Source organism: Crinia signifera, chromosome 3 (assembly GCF_055691185.1).
Source record: "Crinia signifera chromosome 3, ASM5569118v1, whole genome shotgun sequence".
In the NCBI taxonomy this organism is placed as follows: domain Eukaryota; kingdom Metazoa; phylum Chordata; class Amphibia; order Anura; family Myobatrachidae; genus Crinia; species Crinia signifera.
In genome coordinates this window covers 241,286,091-241,308,961 of record NC_139219.1, presented here as the reverse complement: position 1 = coordinate 241,308,961, position 22,871 = coordinate 241,286,091, and positions in this window count along the sequence as shown.

Sequence of the window (22,871 nt, the reverse complement as noted above, 5' to 3'; positions counted from 1 at the left end):
GTTCAATGCCTCAATGCCCGCGATTTTTCCATAGGAAACAATGTCAAATGGGCCACAGAGCCCAAATAGTCACCCTAAAGTCTGAAATGGCCCCCACAATTGTTAACGCCACCCCACGATCAACGTCAACCCGAAGCGTGGCGAGCGCAGCGTGGCGAGCGCAGCGAGCCCGCGAGGGGCGGCGGTACGCGTCCTCCGACCTTTTCATACCCCCACTATCCACGTCGGCGTGGAGTTGAGAATAGAATAGTGTGGCGAGCGCAGCGAGCCACCAAGCCCGAAGCGTGGCGAGCGTAGCGAGCCCCGCGAGGGGACGCGGATACCTTCACAGGTAAACGCGTCCCTTCGCGGGCTTCACAGGTGTCCGCATGCGCTCGCCACGCTTCGGGCTCGGTGGCTCGCTGCGCTCGCCACACTATTTTATTCTCAACTCCACGCCGACGTGGATAGTGGGGGTATGAAAAGGTCGGAGGACGCGTACCGCCGCCCCTCGCGGGCTCGCTACGCTCGCCACGCTTCGGGTTGACGTTGATTGTGGGGTGGCGTTAACAATTGTGGGGGCCATTTCAGAGTTCAAGGGCACTATTAGGGCTCTGTGGCACATTTAACATTGTTTCCTATGGCCAAATCGCGGGCATTGAGGCATTTAACACAAAAATCGCGTCCAATCAAACTTTTAACATTGATCCCTATGGGAAATCGCGGGCATCGCGGGCATCGCGTCGCACCCGTTTTTTATGTGCATGCGATGGCCGCGATGCCCGCGATTTTTTACCCCCGACGCCCGCGATGCTAATCGCGGGCGCCGTTCTAGGTAAAGAGTACCCCAGGATGTATAAAAAATACATATGTAGGAACACGAGCTGCAATTATTTAGGTATGGACTAGGTAGCTGACCATTCTTCTGCAAAACCATGGTCATCAAAATCATATGCATGCTGCTATTGCTTTCAAAAGCAAGGGATCAAAGGATATATCTCCACAAATACTGTACATCCCGGTATTAAGCAATATTTGCATCAACGACCTTCCAGTGTTGGTTCTGCAGCACAGTCAAAAATTCAAATAGTCGAGTAACACCAACTGCCACCCTAAACTTTGACAAGTATCATTGGCAAGGACTCAGTGGCAGTTGGTGGAGATCCTGTATTTGAATTTTGGACTATACTGTAGGCCCACCTCTGGAGCCGCCTCTGCTTCCTATCGCCCCTTATTCCACCACTGTTATATAATTATTAGTAGACATGTCATACATATACTATTAAAAATAATGCATGTATTTTATACACCAAATAGATTACCTTCTCCCAGCCGGTAGTCTTACTATAGTGCTGTCGGTACTTGTTTCCTATCTGGGCGCCCAGGTTTTCTACGTACGGCACCGTAATGAAATCGGATCGCATCGCATCGGATTCGGTACTCGATGATGTACGATGGCATACGATGCTATCCGATCCGATTTCATTTTAAATCGAATTGCATCGTATGCGGTGACGCGATCAACCAGATTTTTACATTGGAATCAATGTTTAATGGTCCCTGAGACCCGATTTTACATTGATTTCAATGTAATAACCCCGCAAACCCACGATTTGTATAGGAAACCCCCCCTGATGGTTTAAAATGCGCCTCCATTGTTAACGCCACCCCAGTATTGACGTCAACCCGAAGCGTAGCAAACCCCGCGAGGAGCGGCGGTACGCGTCCTCCGACTTTTTCATACCCCCACTATCCACGTCGGCATGGAGTTGAGAATAGAAAGTGTGGCGAGCGCAGCGAGCCACCGAGCCCGAAGCGTGGCGAGCGCAGCGAGCCCCGCGAGGGGACGCGGATACCTGTGAAGCCTGCGAGGGGACACGGATACCTGTGAAGTATCCGCGTCCCCTCGCGGGGCTCGCTGCGCTCGCCACGCTTCGGGCTCGGTGGCTCGCTGCGCTCGCCACACTTTCTATTCTCATCTCCACGCCGACGTGGATAGTGGGGGTATGAAAAAGTCAGAGGACGCGTACCGCCGCCGCTCGCCACGCTTCGGGTTGACGTCAATACTGTGTTTCTGTGCAGATGTCACAAGGGGAGGGCTTTGAAGGGTAAATAAATACAGTAGTGTTACAGATGGGCCATCCTATGGGCCAACCATAAAAGCGGGAACGAAATCGGATCGCATCGCATCGCATCGTTCAATATCGTGTATGTGCATTTGTGGTATCCGATGCGATGCGATCCGATTTTTATACGGAGAATAGCATGGTGCGCAATTAACGTAGCGGGCGCCCAGATAGGAAACAAGTACCGTGCTGTCAATTGATATAGCTAACAAAGCTTATATGTTCACATGGTTAACCATGCTTGCGGTGGCTGGTGATAGAATCGCTAGCCCCCGCCAGCCGCCACGCCCCGCCAGCCGGCAGAAGGGGGCCCACACGCAAGAGACAGCGCCCCGTTCCGACAGAGCTCCCTGCTGCCGTTCACCGCCTCCCCGGTCCCCATCGCCGGTCCCCACCGCCTCCCTGCACCCCTCCCTTACTCTGCCCGTCTCCCCAAAGCGGAAATGGGCAGGTCACGTTGCCTAGCCGCCGAGTGACTGGGACGCGCATGCATATGAGACGCTCATGTGTCCCAGTCTAATGGAGTCCCTCTCCATCAGCACTCTCCAGAAGGGACATTCTGGCAAACGCTGGCAGTGAAGAAGAGGGGCTCCATCGGTATAAGACATTACTGTATTGCACTAATGCTAATATAGAAAACAATTTTAAAAAATAAGGATGAACAAAAAACAAAGAACATAATTACAATGCATAATTTAATTGTGTATGAAGATTACAATACTTGTCCCTTTAGTAATGCTAAAACATATAGCCCTTGTTTTCTGTTCTCATTGTCTTCCAGAATCTGTGGAACACTCTGAATAGAACTTGTTAAAATAAGACTGGTCAGAGTCATTATTTGATTGTTGACCCGGAGTTAGTTGACAGGTGTGTATGACAGAATGTGAATGGATCAGGGAACACAAGAATAGTTGACTGACACAGAGTCAACTTTCACAGAAGCCAGAAACAAAGTAATGTTTGCCATTAGGAAGATTACATTTACTTAGAAAAGCCAATTACTTTGTTGTTTGCAAATTAATGCTCAGAAACAAGGCTTTAAAATCTTTTCACATGAGAACACATAGCATTGTGATGTCAAATTTTCAGTTACAATTACATCTGGGTGACTTATACTTAGAAAAAGTAAAAAGCTAAGCTCTCTCTCTCACTGTAGATACAGTATATATAATTATGGGCCAGATTTAAATGTTTTTGATGCATTTTCGGATTCCAAATGTATTTGGTTGAAATGTTGCTGTCCTTGATACATTACATCTGACATGCATTTGGCATATACTGTAAATGCTATTACTTATTACACAGAGTGTTATAAATGTAAAAGTCGCATTACAATATCTGTAAACAATATTATACAATGTTTCAGATACACAAAAGAAATTCCTTTTCTAATATGGACCATGTTGATTGCTGTATCCTACCACTATGGTACAGCAATCAACAAGGTGTGGTTCTATCTGTGATCCTTGTTTTCCAGCAATGCGGTAGTTAATCAATATTTCTGAAGATTCTATCCATTATTACAGTATGTTGATTCTGTACGTTTTAAATCCAGGCCTTCCTAGCAATCATGGGTAGGAAATAGGAAAAGCTTAAACAATCAACCCACTCAGTACCAGGCAGTGTACCAAGGGAAATTGTGGGGTTACTGTGGTTACAGATATGTAGGCATTTAAATAGTTTGGACTGCAAAATAAACTAAAGCTGTGCACGCAGTGCAATTTAGGGTATCAATTTTGATTATATAGCAAGTTAGTGCAAATTGTACAATGTTTACACGATCCCAATTCAATCCAAATGCACAGCAGCGGAATCAAAAGTACAAATAGACTCTGTGGTACAGTATATTTCCACTCTCTCACCGCCGCCCCCCCCCCCCACCCCCGCTTTGTCCATCCCTCCCTGCAAGCCGGTGCTAGCACCTTGCTGATATCGAATTGATTTTGGTGGCCGGCACATTCGTCCTTGTGTGCACATCATAACACTTGTGTTTGGACCAAACTTGGGGAAGAATTATCATTGTGGATACAGAATTCAGCCTGTCATCCTATTATCATTTTCCCTTCCAGACAGTAACACTTATTTGATTACTAGTCAAATACATTAAAGTCCTAAGTCAAAGTTATTAATTGGGTTCTGGCTGTATGAGAAATAGAGAAAAGGACAATATAATGTCATGTCAAATTGTATCAGGGACAGTGGCGTAGCTACGTTTTGGGCGCCCCCCCCGCCGTTAGGGGGGGGGGCGCCCATACCCACCCCCCCGCCGCCGCCCCGTTGAGCACCCCCCCCCGGCCGACCAGTCGCCCCGCCGCCTATGCTAACCCCCTCCCCCGCAGTCTTACCTGTCGCGCTGGTCCCGGCGGCTCCGTCTGTTCATCTGCTGAGGACCACCACAAAATGGCCGCCCCTGTACAGCAGACAGTTTCAGAGAACTGTTTGCTATATGGGGGCGGACATTTTGTTGTGGTCCTCATCAGAAGAACGGAGCCGCCGGGACCAGCAAGATACGTAAGTCTGCGGGGGATTGGGGGGTAGGTAACTATAGCACCGCAGCCCCCGGCGCCCCCACATGCACAGCACCCCCCCCCCCGCGGTGGCGGGGGCTGCGGTGCTATAGTTACGCCCCTGATCAGGGACAATTTTAATCATACACACAACACTGCTGTGATCCACATACAGTATATGGATAGTACAGTGAAATTATAGCACAAGGGGAGGGGAGATTAGTACTGTTCTGTACAGTCTGCAACACTCAGTGACTTGCTGACCACTGTACATAAATATACTGTAAAATCCCCCAGCTGCTATCCTATGTACTGCAGCAAGAGGTATTGATACCAATAGTACATTGTGCTGCATTGGTATAACAGGAGAATGGTTCTTACACTCTTGATGCCTCTGATTACTGCAATCATCATTGTCCTTCTCCTCCCCCATGAGGAGCCAGATAGGGGGACACTAACCATAGCTTAGACTGCACTAAAAATAGAATATGACTAGTATGAATGAGCCGAGATAGGTTGCTAGGTCCACCACCTTACCTCACCTCATTTTGTATTTAAAATTTAAATAGGGGAGGAGCACCAACTGCCTGTGAGTCAGTTTGGAATGGCAGTACATGGCAGTTGGTGTGCCTCCCCTTCCCCCCTTAGGAGCCTCCGCTGCTCCCGATCATGAAAAAAAATCACTTTTCCAACAATCACCATCAAAGGCCCATCAGGAATCAGCCCATGTCTAAGCAATGTTCCTACCTGAATTGACACCCAGTGTGGTAGTCTGAAAAGTGTGCAGTGAAGTAGCACACTGGTAATAAGGAGGTATGGCCTCACTTGCAGGGGGTATGGCCCCACTGCCCAAACCCTCATTTCTCTCACTCTAAGGGCCCCTGACATGTGGCCTAGGGGTAGGCCAGTGTACAGTAAGTGCAATGTTGGCTCTGTAGATAGTGACAGGAGTTGGGTGTTGCACATAATGTGGTGTTGCACATAATGTTACACATTAGTGTTACCCCTCTGTAAGTGACATCTGGGTGCAGCCTGCATCCCGTTTATGATGACACTGTCCCCTGTCCACTGAACAGATAATGACTAGGAAAGTTGTTCAAGGATGCAAACTTTTGGAAGGTCATGTATCAAATAAATGCTGCATTGCCTGCCACACAGTACCTTGTACCAGATGTCTACTTTAATTTTTCAAACTGTGCTATGAAAACCATACAAATTATATTACTAAAATACGTATTCTTTTTTTTATACGGACAATTAATGGGATACAGAATGTGTGGGTAGTCCGCACCACTTCTAAAGATGTACCAAGATAAGCAAGTAAGGAGGTCCCTCTTACGTGATTGAATAAGAGACAAGGTCTCATCTGCAGGCAAAAGGACACTGATGAGGTGACTATGGAGAAAGCTTATTTGCATACAGTATATGGGATACTAATTTGCATAATTGCACTTTTTAATAGTACATGAAAAACACAAATTTAAAAGTACAGAAATCACAAATTAAATGTACAAGCAATTACTTTACACAGTATATAATCTCCAGATCAACATATAAATATTATTTAATTTTAAAAGCCCATTAAAATAAAATATTTCATTAAAATGAAAAGAGTTGTGTTTCTAATGTATACATCCATAATGGCTCTCAATTCCGCAGTGTTGCTAGGTGATCAACGCCTCTAAGATCTATTGTGATTGATACTGTTCCCTGAAACCATTATTGAAAGGGATCATTTGAATGTACATGTAAAATGTTTATCTATGTGTCATCTATTAGATTTACATTTAATAGATCATTGGTGCTCATGAATCCATCGTTTTAACTCTAATTGCCCTACCTACTTACTGTATGCATCACAATGGTAGCTTAATAGATAAATCACATATGACGAATTGCAGTTAATAAATCTTTGTGCCACAATTTTTGTCTTTGTTTAATGCTGCTAAGCTAAGCCCAAGTCCATTAATATTATCTTACTGATTTTTTTCCATTTGCCTGTATTTTAAAAAAAATCAGTAATAATAAATATAGTCATTATTAGTCAAAAGTATAATAAAATCAGCAAAAGCCAAAATATAATTATTGCTGATACTTTGACAATACATTTTTCGGTACTTGTGTATTATCTGGGCGCCCCCGATGTACATTATAGGGCATTATCATCGCATTGCATACGACCATATCGCATGCGATGCGATTTTTAATTGTACCGTCACCCTGATGGGTGATTCCTATGTTATATGCACCCACAGACCCCATTTTTAATTGTACAGCCACCCTGATGGGTGATTACTATGTTAAATGCCCCCCATTGTGAATGTGTCCCCAAGGCCCACAACCAGGCCACTATCCACGCCAACCCGAAGCATGGCGAGCGCAGTGAGCCGGCGAGGGGTGGCGGTATGCCTTCTCTGACCTTTTCATACCTCCACTATCCACGTCGGCGTGGAGTTTACTTTAGATAGTGTGGCGAGCACAGCGAGCCACCGAGCCTGAAGCGTGGCGAGCGCAGCGAGCCCCGTGAGGGGATGCGGATCACTTAACATGTATTCCGCGTTCCCTCGTGGGGCTCGCTGCGCTCGCCACGCTTTGGGCTCGGTGGCTCGCTGCGCTCGCCACACTATCTAAAATCATCTCCATGCCGACGTGGATAGTGGGGGTATGAAAAAGTCAGAGGAGGCGTACCGCCGCACCTTGCGGGCTCCCTGCGGGCTCCCTGTGCTCGCCATGCTTCGGGTTGGCATGGATAGTGGCCTGGTTGTGGACCTTGGAGACACATTCACACCACCAATATCAATCATCTGACACAGTAATGACAACAGGTGTTAACGAAGAACTGTATTCATTTTTAGAAGATAATGATTAAATAGGAAAGAACAATAAATATCATGAAAAAAGAACAATAAAAGTGGCAATGACAGGCCAATGAAAATGACATTAAATACAACATGAATCACAATAACAACTAAAATAATTAGAAAAGTCAATTTGATTTTGAGAGCAGTGTCAATGCATGCAAGATGCGGTCAAAAGGTTGGTCTCCTGCAAGGCATTTCCTCCACACAAATTCTTGCATGTATGAATCAAGGTTCTGGTGAGCAGTACTTCGATGGCGTGGTTTCGCCATTTCGTACATCCCCAAATGCGCTCAATATGTTGTGTGTGAGCTCCACTGTCAGGATCGACAAAGTTATATCGATGGTTAACCCGTGCATGCTGGTATCCAGCGCGTTCAAGTTCCTGTGTGCTGTAAGCACGCCAGCGGTCGCTGAATATAGTTGTGCCGGGCTCAATATTCGCAATGATTGCCACCATGAGGGTAGATGCATCCCGTTGCAGCACAGGGGTCATGAAACATTGTCCCGTCTCTGTGGAAATTCCTCCGAAAACCCACTGTTGGGGTAATACTCGCCCCACATTGCTCTGTTTTTTGACAAAGAGGGTCTCATCAATTTCCACAATTTGACCCGGGCCCCCAATGCGGCGCTGCAGCTGTGCCAATAAACCAAGTTCACAGGCCTCCCGCATTGAGCCATTATACAGCACAGCTGTCTTGTTTGACATGTTTAGTTGCCGATCACAGAAGTCAATCGATGTTAGCTCCTCGCACCAGGAGTATATAAATCTGATCAACTTCACAAACGGCAAGCGGCACCCGGGGAAGAAAAGCCCTGCCCTCAGGCTCACCTTCTTACTACAGCTCCTGATGTGGCACCTAAACTTATATTCTTTTATGGACAGCTTCATTGGATGTCCATTGCTGCATGTTGCTGTCACTGGCAGCAGATTACAGTCCTGCAAAAACCGCACAGCATCCTCCTCACTCTGCGGTAGTCTGAACAGGCTCACAGAATATGCTGAAGATGCAGCCATCGTCAGATCGATCATATTAAATCAAAAACACCTCACAATCACAGCAGCTCTCCAATACACTTGTTATCACCTCACTAAATCACCTCAGAGTGACATTCTGCCAGATGTGCCAGAGGGCGGGATTACAATTGGGCGGGAAGGGTTAAATCGCATTGCATCGCATTGTATGCCATTTTATGCCATACAATGCTATACAATGGTATACGATTTGGGTTGTACAAGCACTCCCCATTAATTTCACTGGGAAATCGGCTCCCATCGCATCCCATCGCATACCACCCATCGCATGCGATGCGATGGGCACCCAGATAATACACAAGTACCCATTTTTAGAAATATTTATTGATGAAAAATAAGGTTTATTGCTCATTTGTTACCAAAAATGCTTTAAATATAAAGGTAGTTTCTATGTCCAGCACGTTGGCAAGGCATAATCTTGTGAATATTCCTCGGGCGTGGTATAACCTATTGATGTTCATAATGTTGGCATGCATTGTTATTTGGTTGTAATAAGTATTTTTAGCATACAAACATGCTTATGATGTGAACATTAACCATGTTGCATTACCAGCAATCTCACTCGTCAAAGTTAGGGAGGTTTTCAAATGTATTTTAGGCAAATCTACAACTCTCAGCATTTTAGAAACTTTTCTTTGGTTATCTTACTAATTTGACCCCACCAACTCTTACTGACCTCTGCCACATGTGGATGCTCTTTTGGGTAGGTAGGTAGGAAGGGTGGATGGTTAAGTAACTAGGAGCCTATGGGCGGTATTCAATGAGCCTGATTCGGCATGTTTTTATGGCGAATTTGTGCTGTTTGGCGAATTTCTGACTAAAACGGTGAATCACCCTATTCAATGACCATATGGCGAATACATTTCAAGGTTTTCTTCACCATGATTCACCGAGTAGCAATCGCTATCTTTTTATGGTGAAGTGGAATGTGAACTTTTAAAATAAAGTGTTTTGTTTTTTACATTTGGTGTAAAAAAATCAGGAATTTTATTCTGAGGAGGGGCATGCTATTTTTATTCATGTGCTGTAAGCACATGAATATATATTTAATTTAAAAATTTTTTTTTTTTTTTTTTTACACAGCAGCCAGCAGGGGGCGCCGGAGCCGAGCCGCTCATTACATATTCATATATTCACTGCACCCGATCGTTACGATCGGGTATAGTGAATATACGGTCCCCTGCTGGCACCCCCGGGGGGCAGCCTGTGCTGCCTGGCACCCGGGGAGCCCACCTACCCCCCACAAAGTTCTGGGGCATGAAGAGAGACTTCCATCTCTCTGCCTGCCACCGTCCCCTCAGGCTCCCTGCGGAAATTGCCGCAGGAGCTCATATTTGCCAGTCAGGTGCAGCGAGCCCCTGACACGTTGAATTCCGGAGCCCGCCGGCTCCGGAACGTGGCGAATGTGCAGCGAATCCTAAAAAGGATTCGCTGCACCTCGCAGGTATTCTCATTGAATACCGACCTATATGTTATGTTTGGGTCACTAACTTCTAATTCACTAATCATTTTGATTAAAATCAATCTTAATTGATGTGCTTCCAGGGCTAAAACACACATTTACTAACATATTTTAACCCTGGAAGTCTGACATCAATTAAAATTCTGAAATCGATAAAACTGAGCCTTTAGTAAATATACCCCTTGACCTTCATTCCATTTTGCAATGTTTTCTAGCAACAAAATAAATACTGTACATACTGTAAGAAACTATATCAATTTGAATAAATAATTTCAGAGTTTGAGACCATTGTGAGCAAATCGTGCGGTGAGGTGAGGCAGAGCCTTTCCTGTCATACTAATGTATATGCCGGAGGTTTGAGTTTATAAAGTATGTAAAAAATAGAAGGGATAATGTATATAAGAAATTCTTATTTTTATTATTCTAATCATTCTTATAGTCAAAACTCTGGAGTAAAAAGTCTATGGCAGGTGAGGCAGTGCCTCATCTGGCTATCTTTCCTGCACATCTCTTATCAAAACTCAGCAAATCTCTAGGAGTGTATACTGCTGCACATGTGTATAATGCCGGCATGTACCCTATGGCTCATTTCTAGAACTGCTGTTCCATCAGCTCCTCTATTTATATGGCTCTGATCCTCCTGACACAAATAAAGAGTAAAAAAATAAACAACTCACAAACTGCACACTAAGGGGGAAATAGGTGTATTTGTATTTATAAATACACTTATTTTTGACATTTACTATCCCGAAAATACGGCAATTCGTAGTCGTATTGATGTGCTATCAATACGAATACGAATTGCCGTATTTTCGGGATAGTAAATGTCAAAAATAAGTGTATTTCTGGATACAAATACACCTATTTTTTACAAATTTCCTTTAGTAAATTTCCCCCTAAAAGTCAAATGAAGTAAATATAAAAAAGGAGTTTTTAAGTGAATTTCCCTTTGACTATACTGTATGTTGCAAACAAGTATGGTTCAATAAAACTTTGATAAATATCCCTGATACAAGTAAAGCCTAGCAACATGTATTATGGGCAAAGAAATATTACAAATAACAAATCACAAATACTCACATCTGAGAAAAGCATCAATAATAATGTGAAACATCTGCATTTCACAGAAGGATATTATGTATGGATTATGTATGGTACTTAGTACAAGATGTAAGGAGTTTTATATCAATTCAGTCCGGTGTGAAGATTGTATGTCATGATTTGCTGCCATTTGGAATTTTATCAATGGCCTTAAAATTCTCATTAATTGCTGTGATTATGATGCAGTGATCAATCATATTGATAAGTTATTTGTTACAAGCAGTTCTCTTGGTCGATCCAATGTCTAGCTAACCAAATAATGGATATTATTCATCATGTACTATGCTAAGTAAGCCTCATATAAAGAAACCTGGCATTTTTTCTTTATAATTGAAGTTTCTCTGGCAATAACACGTAGATCACAGTGGCGTAAAATTGTCCCAGTTGCCTGGATGCAGGCAAGATAAATATTGGAGCCCCCCCCCCCCATCACAAACACAACCATACAATTTACATTATATATATATATATATATATATATATATATATATATATATATATATATATAGTGTCGGACTGGGGCATGAAGGGCCCACCAGGGAAATGAACTCACGGGGGCCCACCAAGGGGCGTGCTCTTTTTTTTTTGAAGGGGTGTGGCCACCTGACCAGAGAGGAGTGGCTAAACACTATGCAATTTTGGGCCAATTTTATCCGATTTCGGCACTTTGGGACGATAATCGGGCAAAATCCAGCCAAAATCGCAGGTGTGTGACATCTGATCTTTAAATCCCCCACCCAGATAATAAAGCACATAGGTCCCATAGATAATACAGCAAATAGCCCCCCCCCAGACATTACAGCACATAGGTTCTCCACACACAGATAATAGTACAGCACGTAGGTCCCCCCACATATAATACAGCACATAGGTCCTCCCCACCCAGATAATAGTACAGCACATAGGCCCCCCATATAGTACATTACATAGGTCCCCCACTCAGATAATAGTACAGCACATAGGCCCCCATAAGCGAATCTAGAATTACGGTAATGGGTGGTCCCAAATCCAAATTTATAAGCAGGGGGACCTTTGCGCGGCAAAAAGGGCCGTGGCCTCACGGGACGGAGGCGTGGCATAACAAAATGGGGCATGGTTTTATACTTTAGACCACACTCCGTAATACCCATTACACATAAATCAACATGCCGTAATGCCAATTACACATAAGGCAACACACCATAATGCATATTACATACTATATAACAAAATGTTATGCCCATTACATATTTGACACATAAGTGCAGCTTACCTATGTACTCATTGCTAGCGGTTCTTGCTCTATGCCAAGGGGGCTTCATGCTCGATGCCAAGGGGGCTTCATGCTTGATCCCATGTGAGAATACATGCTTGTTGCCAAGGGGGATGTCTCACGCCGCTGGACTCACTTAATTAAAAGAAATGACAGCTGGGCAGAGAGCGCTGTGCCCGGCTGTTTAGTCTAAGGAATTGCTTGGTGCCAAGGGATGTTACACACTGCTGGACTCACCTAATTGAAATAAATGACAGCTGGGCAGAAAGCGATGTGCGCTGCCTGGCTGTAGTCTCTGCAGGAGCATCAATATTTTCAGTTCTTGCGCTGGGGTCCGGCAGCCAATCAAGAGCAGCTACCAATACCACCAATGCTGCTCCTGATTGGCTGCCGGCAGTCCAAAGGGTACATTGAAATTATCAATGCCACTGCTTAGACTACAGCCGGGCAGCGTACATCACTCTCTGCCCGGCTGTCATTTCTATCAATTAGGTGTGTCCAGCGGCGTGAGACATCCCCCTTGGCAACGAGCAATTCCTTAGACTAAACAGCCGGGCAGCACACAGCTCTCTCTGCCCGGCTGTCATTTCTTTACATTTTAAGCGGCTGGTGGTCTAATGGGCGGTCCGGTGCACCCCCGGACCACCCCTTAGATTTGCCTATGGCCCCCCTATATAATACATTACATAGGTCCCCCCACTCAGATAATAGTACAGCAAATAGGCCCCCAATAAAATACATTACATAGGTCCCCCCACTCAAATAGTACAGCACATAGGCACCCCATATAGTACATTACATACATAGGTCCCCTCACTCAGATAATAGTACAGCACATAGGCCCCCCCCATATAATACATTACATAGGTCCCCCCACTCATATAATAGTACAGCACAGCACATAGGCCCCCGATAAAATACATTACATAGGTCCCCCCCACTCAGATAATAGTACAGCACAGCACATAGGCCCCCAATAAAATACATTACATAGGTCCCCCACTCAGATAATAGTACAGCACATAGGCCTCCCATATAGTACATTACATAGGTCCCCCCACTCATATAATACAACACATAGGCCACCCATATAGTACATTACAGAGGTCCCCCACTCAAATAATACAGCACATAGGCCCTCAATAAAATACATTACATAGGTCCCCCACTCAGATAATAGTACAGCACATAGGCCCCCCATATAGTACAATACATAGGTCCCCCCACTCAAATAGTACAGCACATAGGCCCCATATAGTACAGCACATAGCCCCCCCCCCATATAGTAAAGCACATAGGCCCCCCCATATAGTACATTACATGGGTCCCCCCACTCAAATAGTACAGCACATAGCCCCCCCATATAGTACATTACATAGGTCCTCCATACCCAGATAACATAGGTCCCCCCCCCACACACACACACACACATACACAGTACAGCACATACCCCTACAAAAAGGAAATATTAAAAAGTTAAAACAGCACATGGTTAGGTTAGTTACCTACCATTTTGCAGAGGGGGTTCAAAAGCAAACAGCTCCCTCTCCACCAGCCGGGAGGTCTCCTCCCAGGACATCTACCCCCGCAATTCTTATCCTGCAGCCGGGGGAGCTGGTTACCGTGCAGGCAGGGATCTGTGTTTGGGGCCCCGGTGGCAGCTGCTCCCGTCCTGTGCAGAGTACTGTGCTGTGCCGGCAGGAGTCGGGACAACTGTGGCGTGGCGTCTGGCATCTGATGTCATGACGCATGCACGCAGCGCAGCAGTGTGACAGGGTCCCAGGCAAGGCTCCTCTGCCCTGCTTGCAGCCGCCAGGATATTGCTAATGTGGCAGCGGGGGGAAATAAAGAGCGATAGCCCCGCCCCTAAACAATCTTCTGAAATGTATAATGTATGTGTCCTACATATATATTTAGAGAGAGAGAGAGAACACATATTTCAGAACTCTGTTACAAAAGAGATATTGATGGTTGACTGATTTAAACTTGAAGGGGAGGAGAAGTGCCCCCTTGGGAGCAGGTGCCTAGTGGCAGATGACTTCATTGCCTCCCAGAGTTCGTCCTCTGGTAGATCACATATGTATAACTGAAATAGTAAATAGATTAAGAATACCATATATATATTGAGCCCTCTGACGAAGTCAATGACGAAACGCGTTGGGGCTTGGCCTAGGGACGTCAACTGAATGAAGGAGTATGCTTGTGAACCGGCTCCAGAAACCACTAGGTGCTGGGCACCATTTCTCATGCTGATTTGTCTGCGGTAACCTATACCGACACCCTTGGTACGTGATCCTATCCCCACCTTGTGTGCTTTTATTGTTCATCAATAAAATTGTCAACTTTTACCCGCACTATGGAGCGACTGTTCTTATTCTATCATTAGATTTACTACAACTGTACCTGGACACAGGAGAACAGAGCAGCCGGATCAAGTGCAAGATCTGAGTGCATAAGAACTACGCAGCAATTGTGAACTGTGATAGAGAACTGAGCTACTGAAGCTAGTGGGGACGGTAAAACCACCCATCTCTTATATTGGATCACTGGTTGAGCACTGTTAAGTTTGTTTATATATATATATATACGGTGGGTGCGGCCTGGCACTCCCTCCTCCCAAACTCTGATACCCCGGTGCCCTCCGAACAATATGGATATGCTGGGTAGGAAATCAAACACCAACAGGTTAATCCAACATTTCGGGACTCGCAGATCCCTTTGCCAAGGTGCTAGTGTATCAAACAAATAACATAAGTGCTCACCTTATATTAAAGTGTACCGTCCGATGCTGACACATGGTTGCATAGCAACGTCTAACACCATTTACAGGAAGCAGCATGCGTGTCATATCCCAGACATCCCGCCGCGGCTAGCGGCACAGCTTCCGGCTAGACCCAGTCCCAGCCCGCCCGTCACGCCGACACGGAGATGGTACACTTGAATATAAGGTGAGCACTTATGTTATTTGTTTGATATACTAGCACCTTGACAAAGGGACCTGCGAGTCCCGAAACGTTGGATTAACCTGTTGGTGTCCATCCTAATAATACTGCTTTGAAAACCATCCTCAGAGTGCCGCTGTTTGATTTCCTACCCAGCATATATATATATATATATATATATATAGATATATATATATATATATAGATATATATATATATATATATATCTATATATATATATATATATCCTGGAACAGGTTGGCACTCGCTTGCATAAATGTATACGCCTGGGGTGGCAGTCTAATGGTCCCTCGTCGGAGCCATACAATACATTCGAAAAGAAAGATGTTTTGGAGAAAAACAGACAGACTGTCTTTGGTGTGGTCATGATTAAGGTCACGTTCTGTGGCTGAAAAGTCGACCTGACTAACTTGTACTGATGTGTACCCTGCTGATGGAATAAAGACAGCAGTGACAATTGCAAATTGACAAAAGCCCTGGTGGTGAGTGCTATCCTTCTTTTCGAATATATATATATATATATATATAGACTGCTTTGTGCCGGGCACACCACCAAAAGGAAGTTGCTTGTCGGGTGCCTTCGTCAATGGTGCATATAGACGGGAGAAGGACGCAGCACTCCAGACGGATTCTTCAAACAGCAAACAATTTTATTGTGCTCAGCAACGTTTCAATACAAATGTGTATTATCTTCAGGCTCAATATAGACTTAACACAGTATCCCCTGCGGGTCTTAATGAATATTCCGGCTCGAATGTATTATTATGAACTCCCTATAGCTGTTACTTATTTACTAACTGCCCAATCATTTATGATTGGACAAATTTCTGCTATTACTATATGGGCCCATCATATAATCATGCTACTAGCAGTTTTATATTTATGTATATTTTTTCCCTTTACGTGGTGCAATATATTTATGTTGCATTGCCTTTAAACGTTTGTCACAAATTGTTTATATATGTACTTTGATACATTCTTATTTCCCCACTTATTTGTTATAATGTTTTTATACCACCTTTGTATATTTGTATGTGTTGGAGACAGTGATCTGGCAGGGACGTCATCAGCTGGTCCTTTTTAGTGGATACAGCTGTGTGATATACCTAGCCTGCACACTGATACGCTGGGGGGCGGGAGTAAAGTACCGCCTCCTACGTAAACGTCACTTTGGTTTGATATATATAGATGTCACTGTTCACTGTTATATTGAGCCTGAAGATAATACACATTTGTATTGAAACGTTGCTGAGCACAATAAAATTGTTTGCTGTTTGAAGAATCCGTCTGGAGTGCTGCGTCCTTCTCCCGTCTATATATATATATATTTTAAAGCGTTTTTTATATCTAAATGTTGTCTACACTTATACGTTCTGTATTTTGACACTGTACATGCCTCACTCATGCACACTCCACTTTGTTTATGCAGGTTGCCTGGGTTACCTGCGACAAGCGCTCCCGGCGGAAGAGCCGGAAGGTGAGCACTGACCACTTCCGGTCATACGCCGGACGCCGCCGCAGAGAACGGGCTCCCGCCTTCAGATCTTCTACCCCATAAAGGTAGGAGTCCTAACACATGCAATGCTGTTGTTTTTCTGCACCTTGAAAACGGGGACACCACCCCGAAACGTCGGACACCTATGCACATTTGGTTGCTGTGATGTGAATTAAATGCATTGATTTTCCTCAACAAGACTGCCAGTGCCGCCATTTCTTCCTCTAACGTAGTTACTTGTATCGGAAGGCACGACAGCAGAATACTTTCAAGGGAGGAGTGCCGGTCCGCTACTACTGTCTATATATATATATATATATATATATATATATATATATATATATATATATATATATATATATATATATACTGGATTAATGCACATTTTGATTAGATATTTTTTGTCCAGGTAGATAATCTCGTGATAGGACCTTGATGTCATGTCACAAGTCTCAGCAGACTGCCCTTGACATTAATATCTCAGCTAAGCTTTACTCTAATGAGAAATAGGTGAGAGGAGTAGTTTTCTGGGAATATTTCATACATCATTATATGTTAAACCTGCAGGGAATGTTGGAGCATATTAAAGAATCTAAAAATAGATAATATAAAGCAATAGCCTTTCTGTCTACATAGGAAATGTGCCTTTCTTAAAATAAAATAAAAAAGAGCAAATGAAAAACATCTTTAAACAGTATGTACAGTATAGGTATATAAAGATTAAACACATGATGTTTTATGTGTTTGTAAACACAAGACTAAATGCATGATGCTATGTCTGCCTTAAAAGAGCATATAGATCATACATTTGTATAGAATGACTTAGCCAGCATTGATGATAGTATTTCCCTAACATTCTCCAAAACATTTTTTTTCCAATGTCCCACTGTCTATATTGTCTGGCCTCATAGAATGGTTCTCTGTTCCAGAACAGTGGCCCTTATTCAGATCTGATTGCAGTACAAATTTGTTCTCAAAATGGGCAAAACCATGTGCACTGCAGGTGGGGCAGATGTAACATGTATAGCATGGGTCTTCAAACTGTGGCCCTCCAGATGTTGTGAAACTACAAATCCCAGCATGCCTTGCCACAGTTTTAACACTCCCTTATAGCAAAACTGTGGCAAGGCATGCTGGGATTTGTAGTTTCACAACATCTGGAGGGCCACAGTTTGAAGACCCATGATGTATAGAGAGAGTTAGATTTGTGTGAGTTATTTTGTTTCTGTGCTGGGCAAATACTGGCTGCATTATTTTTACACTCCAATTTAGATTTAAGTTTCAACACACCTCACCCAAATGTAACTCTCTCTGCACATGTTACATCTGCCCCACCTGCAGTGCACATGGTTTTGCCCATTTTGAGAGCAAATTTGTACTGCGGTCAGATCTGAATAAGGAATGCAGAATGAACAGCAAAGCCTAGTACTTCATAGAAATGGCTTTTGATGGATTAACAATCTATAGTCTCCAACAATGCTGCCATTGGTGCTTAGCACTGATGACATTAAAACCATAAATAAGAAACCATCTATGGTTTGAGCCATCTATGAATAACCCTGCTCTGTGAAACAACAGACAGAGGTCAATCAGGAAAGGGGGTGGTTGGAGCAGTGCAAAGCAGCTGAAGCCAAGCTCTGTGCAATTGATGGCGGACAATCATCATATCTTGGCTATAGGTGGCAAAGCATTAATGGTCATTGGCCATCTCTAGTATTTCAGTTGTATAAACAGGTTTGCATTAGTCATATGCTGCAGAGAGGAGACCACTGTTAAGGATGGACCAGCATCACTTGGCTCTCTTCACTTGGGTTTCCCCAGCATCCATTCCATGACTGCATTTATGTAGGTGAGGTGCTTCCATTTAACAGTCTTTTTGTTTTATTAGCATTTTTTTAAGGTGGCCATTGATTATGCAACTCTTATATGTGTGGGTGAACACAATGTTTGTTCAAATGTATGCTAAAATGCCAACAACTTACATTTAAGCTGTAAATATTGTTTCTACAATTATATATAGTTTATGATAATAAGCCGTGTAACTATATATCACTATTATCATTTAAAGTACAGGTTTTAGACAGATTTCTATATAAAAAATTATTATGTTTTGTTCCTGTTCTCTTGATTACGTCAATCTGAAAAAAAAAAAAGAACTAGATGTTCATCCTGTAAAATAACCTCTCTGCATACACCAAACCTTTTATGTATGTTTTGAAATTTGCTACAGAGAGATGAATATAATGCTCAATAATACACTTTTTGTATACATCAATTCACTAGTCATATCAAATGGAGCCAGTTAAAAACCATTCAATTCTTTTGGGCCAAAAATGTATAAAAGAAATAAATTATCATTACAAGTACTGTATGTCCATTTATAGTAAATTACACCCAATGCACTTTCCTTGTTAGTTTATGATGTAAAAAAAAAAACATTTTAGAGTTTGCAAATTGGATTAATGAATGTTGTTAAGGTTGAGTACAATAGTTTGGAAAGGTTGTGATTTATAAAATGACTGCCTTTCAAAAGTCCATTAATATTATTATATTTCTTAGCTATTTTGTTTAGAAATAATTTTTTTCATGTGCTATAATAAATGCCAAGGTCCATGTTTCCTTTCTGGAAAATAGGTAAGGTTTTTTTCTAATTAGTTTAAATAGGCCTCTATGAAAGTACGGATGACCAAGGTTGTATAAATGTACAGAGTTATCTTTACTCCAGCACTTGCTGCATAATGTATTTAAAAGATGGATGGTTGGTATCATAAAAAATGACTATGTTACTTTACTGAAAGGGTATGGATCATTGGATAGACAGAAACTAGGTCGACACCACTAGGTCAACCTGCATGAAGGTCGATGTGACTAAGGGTTGACATGACAAGAAGGTCGACATAGGTTTAGTTCAACATAAAGCATTATGTTGACATATAGAAGGCTGATAGTCAAAAGGGTACTTGTTTCCTAGCACGGTGCCCACGATTTTAATCTTATGCCACTGTTTTGATAGTTTGATAGCATCCTCCGACCTTTTCAGACCCCCACTATCCACGTCGTTGTGGAGTTGATATTATATAGTGTGGCGAGCGCAGCGTGGTGAGCGCAGCGAGCCCCACGAGGGGACGCGGATTACTCCACATGCGTTCCGCATCCGCTCACCACGCTTCGGGCTCAGTGGCTCGCTGCTCTCGCCACACTATATAGAATCAACTCCACGCCGACGTGGATAGTGGGGGTATGAAAAGGTCGGAGGATGCGTACCGCCGCCCCTCGTGGGCTCACTATGCTTGCCATGCTTCGGGTTGGCATTGATAGTGGGGGTGGCGTTAAGAATGGGGGTGCATTTAACATAGTAATCACTCATCAGGGTGCCTGTACAATTAAAAATCGCATCGCATGCCATTATAATGGCATGCAATGCGACGCAATATTAAAATTGTACAGTTCGGCTTTTAGGACCCGAAAATCGGGTCCCATCGCATGCCATCGCATACCTTAATTAGTGGTATGCGATGGCATACGATGGGCGCCGTGCTAGGAAACAAGTATCAAAATAAACTATTTATGAGGATAAATACAGAGATTAATACCCTGTAAATATCCCAGAGAGCACCACACAATTGAAATCACTATATCATTAAAAATATATTTTATTATTAATTTAATAATAATGGTATATACCTATATCAACAATTCATACAAAAAACAATATAGATATAAAACAATCCCTATAATTTAAAATAACTTGGTGCAAAAGGTTTGGCCAATGATGGTATTGCAAATTTACCCGATTACATAGTCCTCAATTAGGAGAGAAGATGATACCTACTTGTAATCAATTTTTAGTAGTAGCACTGTAGCAAAGATGGCAATGTAGCAGAGTTCATGAGAGCCAAATTTCAAGCTGGCAATAGAGCCGGATTATGCTTTGCAGACAGCTACCAGCTACCCCGCCAGCGGACGCCGCCAGTTGATGTACCGATGATGTAGTCTTTTAGCAGGGAGCAAGCCACCTGCCTCCAGCAAACAGTGATTGACACTGGAGCTACTGGGGAAAGTTGATCAATTAAGGAGAATGTGAGGTAACTCACCCCGGTGGCTAGTTTATATCCAGCAGAGAGCTGGCAGATGAAGTTGGTATTGCGCCGTTAACCGCTCAGAGGCAAGCCACAGTTCAAGTGCTTGTTTGAGTAACAATCCGGCAAGATGGTGGTCAGCTGAATTAAGATGGTCAAACGAATGCATCCAGGTAGTTTATAATACAAGGGATAAAGCGGCTTCCTCCTGATGGATTGTGGTGTAACTTTATTATAAACCACCCGGTTGCATTCGTTTGACCATCTAAATTCAGCTGACCACCATCCTGCCGGATTGTTACCCAAAAAAGCACTTGAACTCTGAGCGGTGAACGGCGCAATACCAACTTAGGCTATGAGGAAACACTAGCCAAATTGGGAATGTTGAAACTAGAAAAGAGATGACTAAGGTCACATGCTTAACGTGAAAATATGGTATTTGTGTAGTTTCACGGCGCCAGCATGGCGCCGTGCATCTGTGTCCAGCTGCGGGGCTGTAAACTCCATGCCAACGTGGATAGTTCATACCCCCCACTATCCACGTTGGCATGAAGTTGATTCTAGATAGCGTGGCAAGCATAGCGAGCCACTGAGCCCATAGCGTGGGCGAGCGCAGCAAGCCCCGCTAGAGGTCACAGACGCACGGTGCCATGCTGGCACCGTGAAAGTACACAAGTACCGAAAATATATTAAGGACAATTACAACGATCTCTCGGGAAGCCTATTTACTGCGAAATCAGATACAAGGACACTAGGGCATGCACTTACAATGGAGCAGAGAAGGTTTAGAACACTTAGGAGGAAGGGCTTTTTTATAGTCAGGGCAGTAAAATTATGGAACTTTTTTCCATGTGTGGTGGTGTTGGCAGATACAATAACATAATTTAAATTAGGGCTAGACAATCATATATTAGAATAAAAAAATAAAATCCAGAAATATGGTAATCAAAGGTTGAACTTGATGGTCTTTTTTCAACCTATACTACTATGGGCCTTATTCTAGTTCACTCTTTCTGACAAAATCCTTCTTAGATGGACAAAACATTGTGCACTGCAGGGGGGAAGATGTAAAATGTGCAGAGAGAATTATATTTGGGTGTGGTTTTACTTCAAAGTGAGATCTATATTGCAGTGTAAAAATAAAGCATCCAGTATTTACCCTGCACAGAAACAAAATAACTCACCCAAATCTAATTCTCTCTGCACATTTTACATCTGCCCCCTGCAGTGCACATGGTTTTGTCCATCTAAGAAGAATTTTGTCAGAAAGAGTGAACTAGAATAATGCCCTTTGTTACTATCATGTATTGCTGGGAAGTCTATTCCAATGGAGAGTAAAGCAGGTTAAAGTATATCTATAAAGTAGATGTTTCAGAAGTTCATAAGGCAAAGCTTAAGGCTCAACACATTTTGCTTGGCTATGCTTCATCAGGAGCATATTTAGGTCTGCAGCATAAAGTAAAGTGATTAGCAGTGGCAGGCTCCTACCTGGGCCCTTGATCCTGGATGATATTTTTAAAACATCTGGGCAGAAATGAACATCTTATTGCCGCAAATAGCAGAGATAAGAAATTATGTGTATTTGGTTAACCACATTCTGCTGTCCATGTCTCTTCTTGGGCTTTTACAACATCTCCCCTACTAAATCCTTCATACCATAGTCTAATACTTTTTATTTTTCCAGAACTTCTCTCAAAATTAATTCAGAACTGAGCATTAGATGCGTTGCCTGCTAATGAAGTGTGTATGCATTCGTGCATGTATTGCAGAGGTAGATTTAGACCTCATGGGGCCCTATGAATCAGTTTGTGGCCCTCCTCCAACTATCCATAATACCTTTGTCGCATTTAAAATTAAACTGACTGCCCGCTTTATTTAACAAACATTTTTTTGTCATATCAAAGAGCATCAAAGGGACTCTGGAAGTTTGGGCAGGTCCATGTGATGTCATTATGTGAAGCGGTAGTTGCTCCTCTGAGAATGTTTTGGATGCAAGGATATCTTTATGGGGCC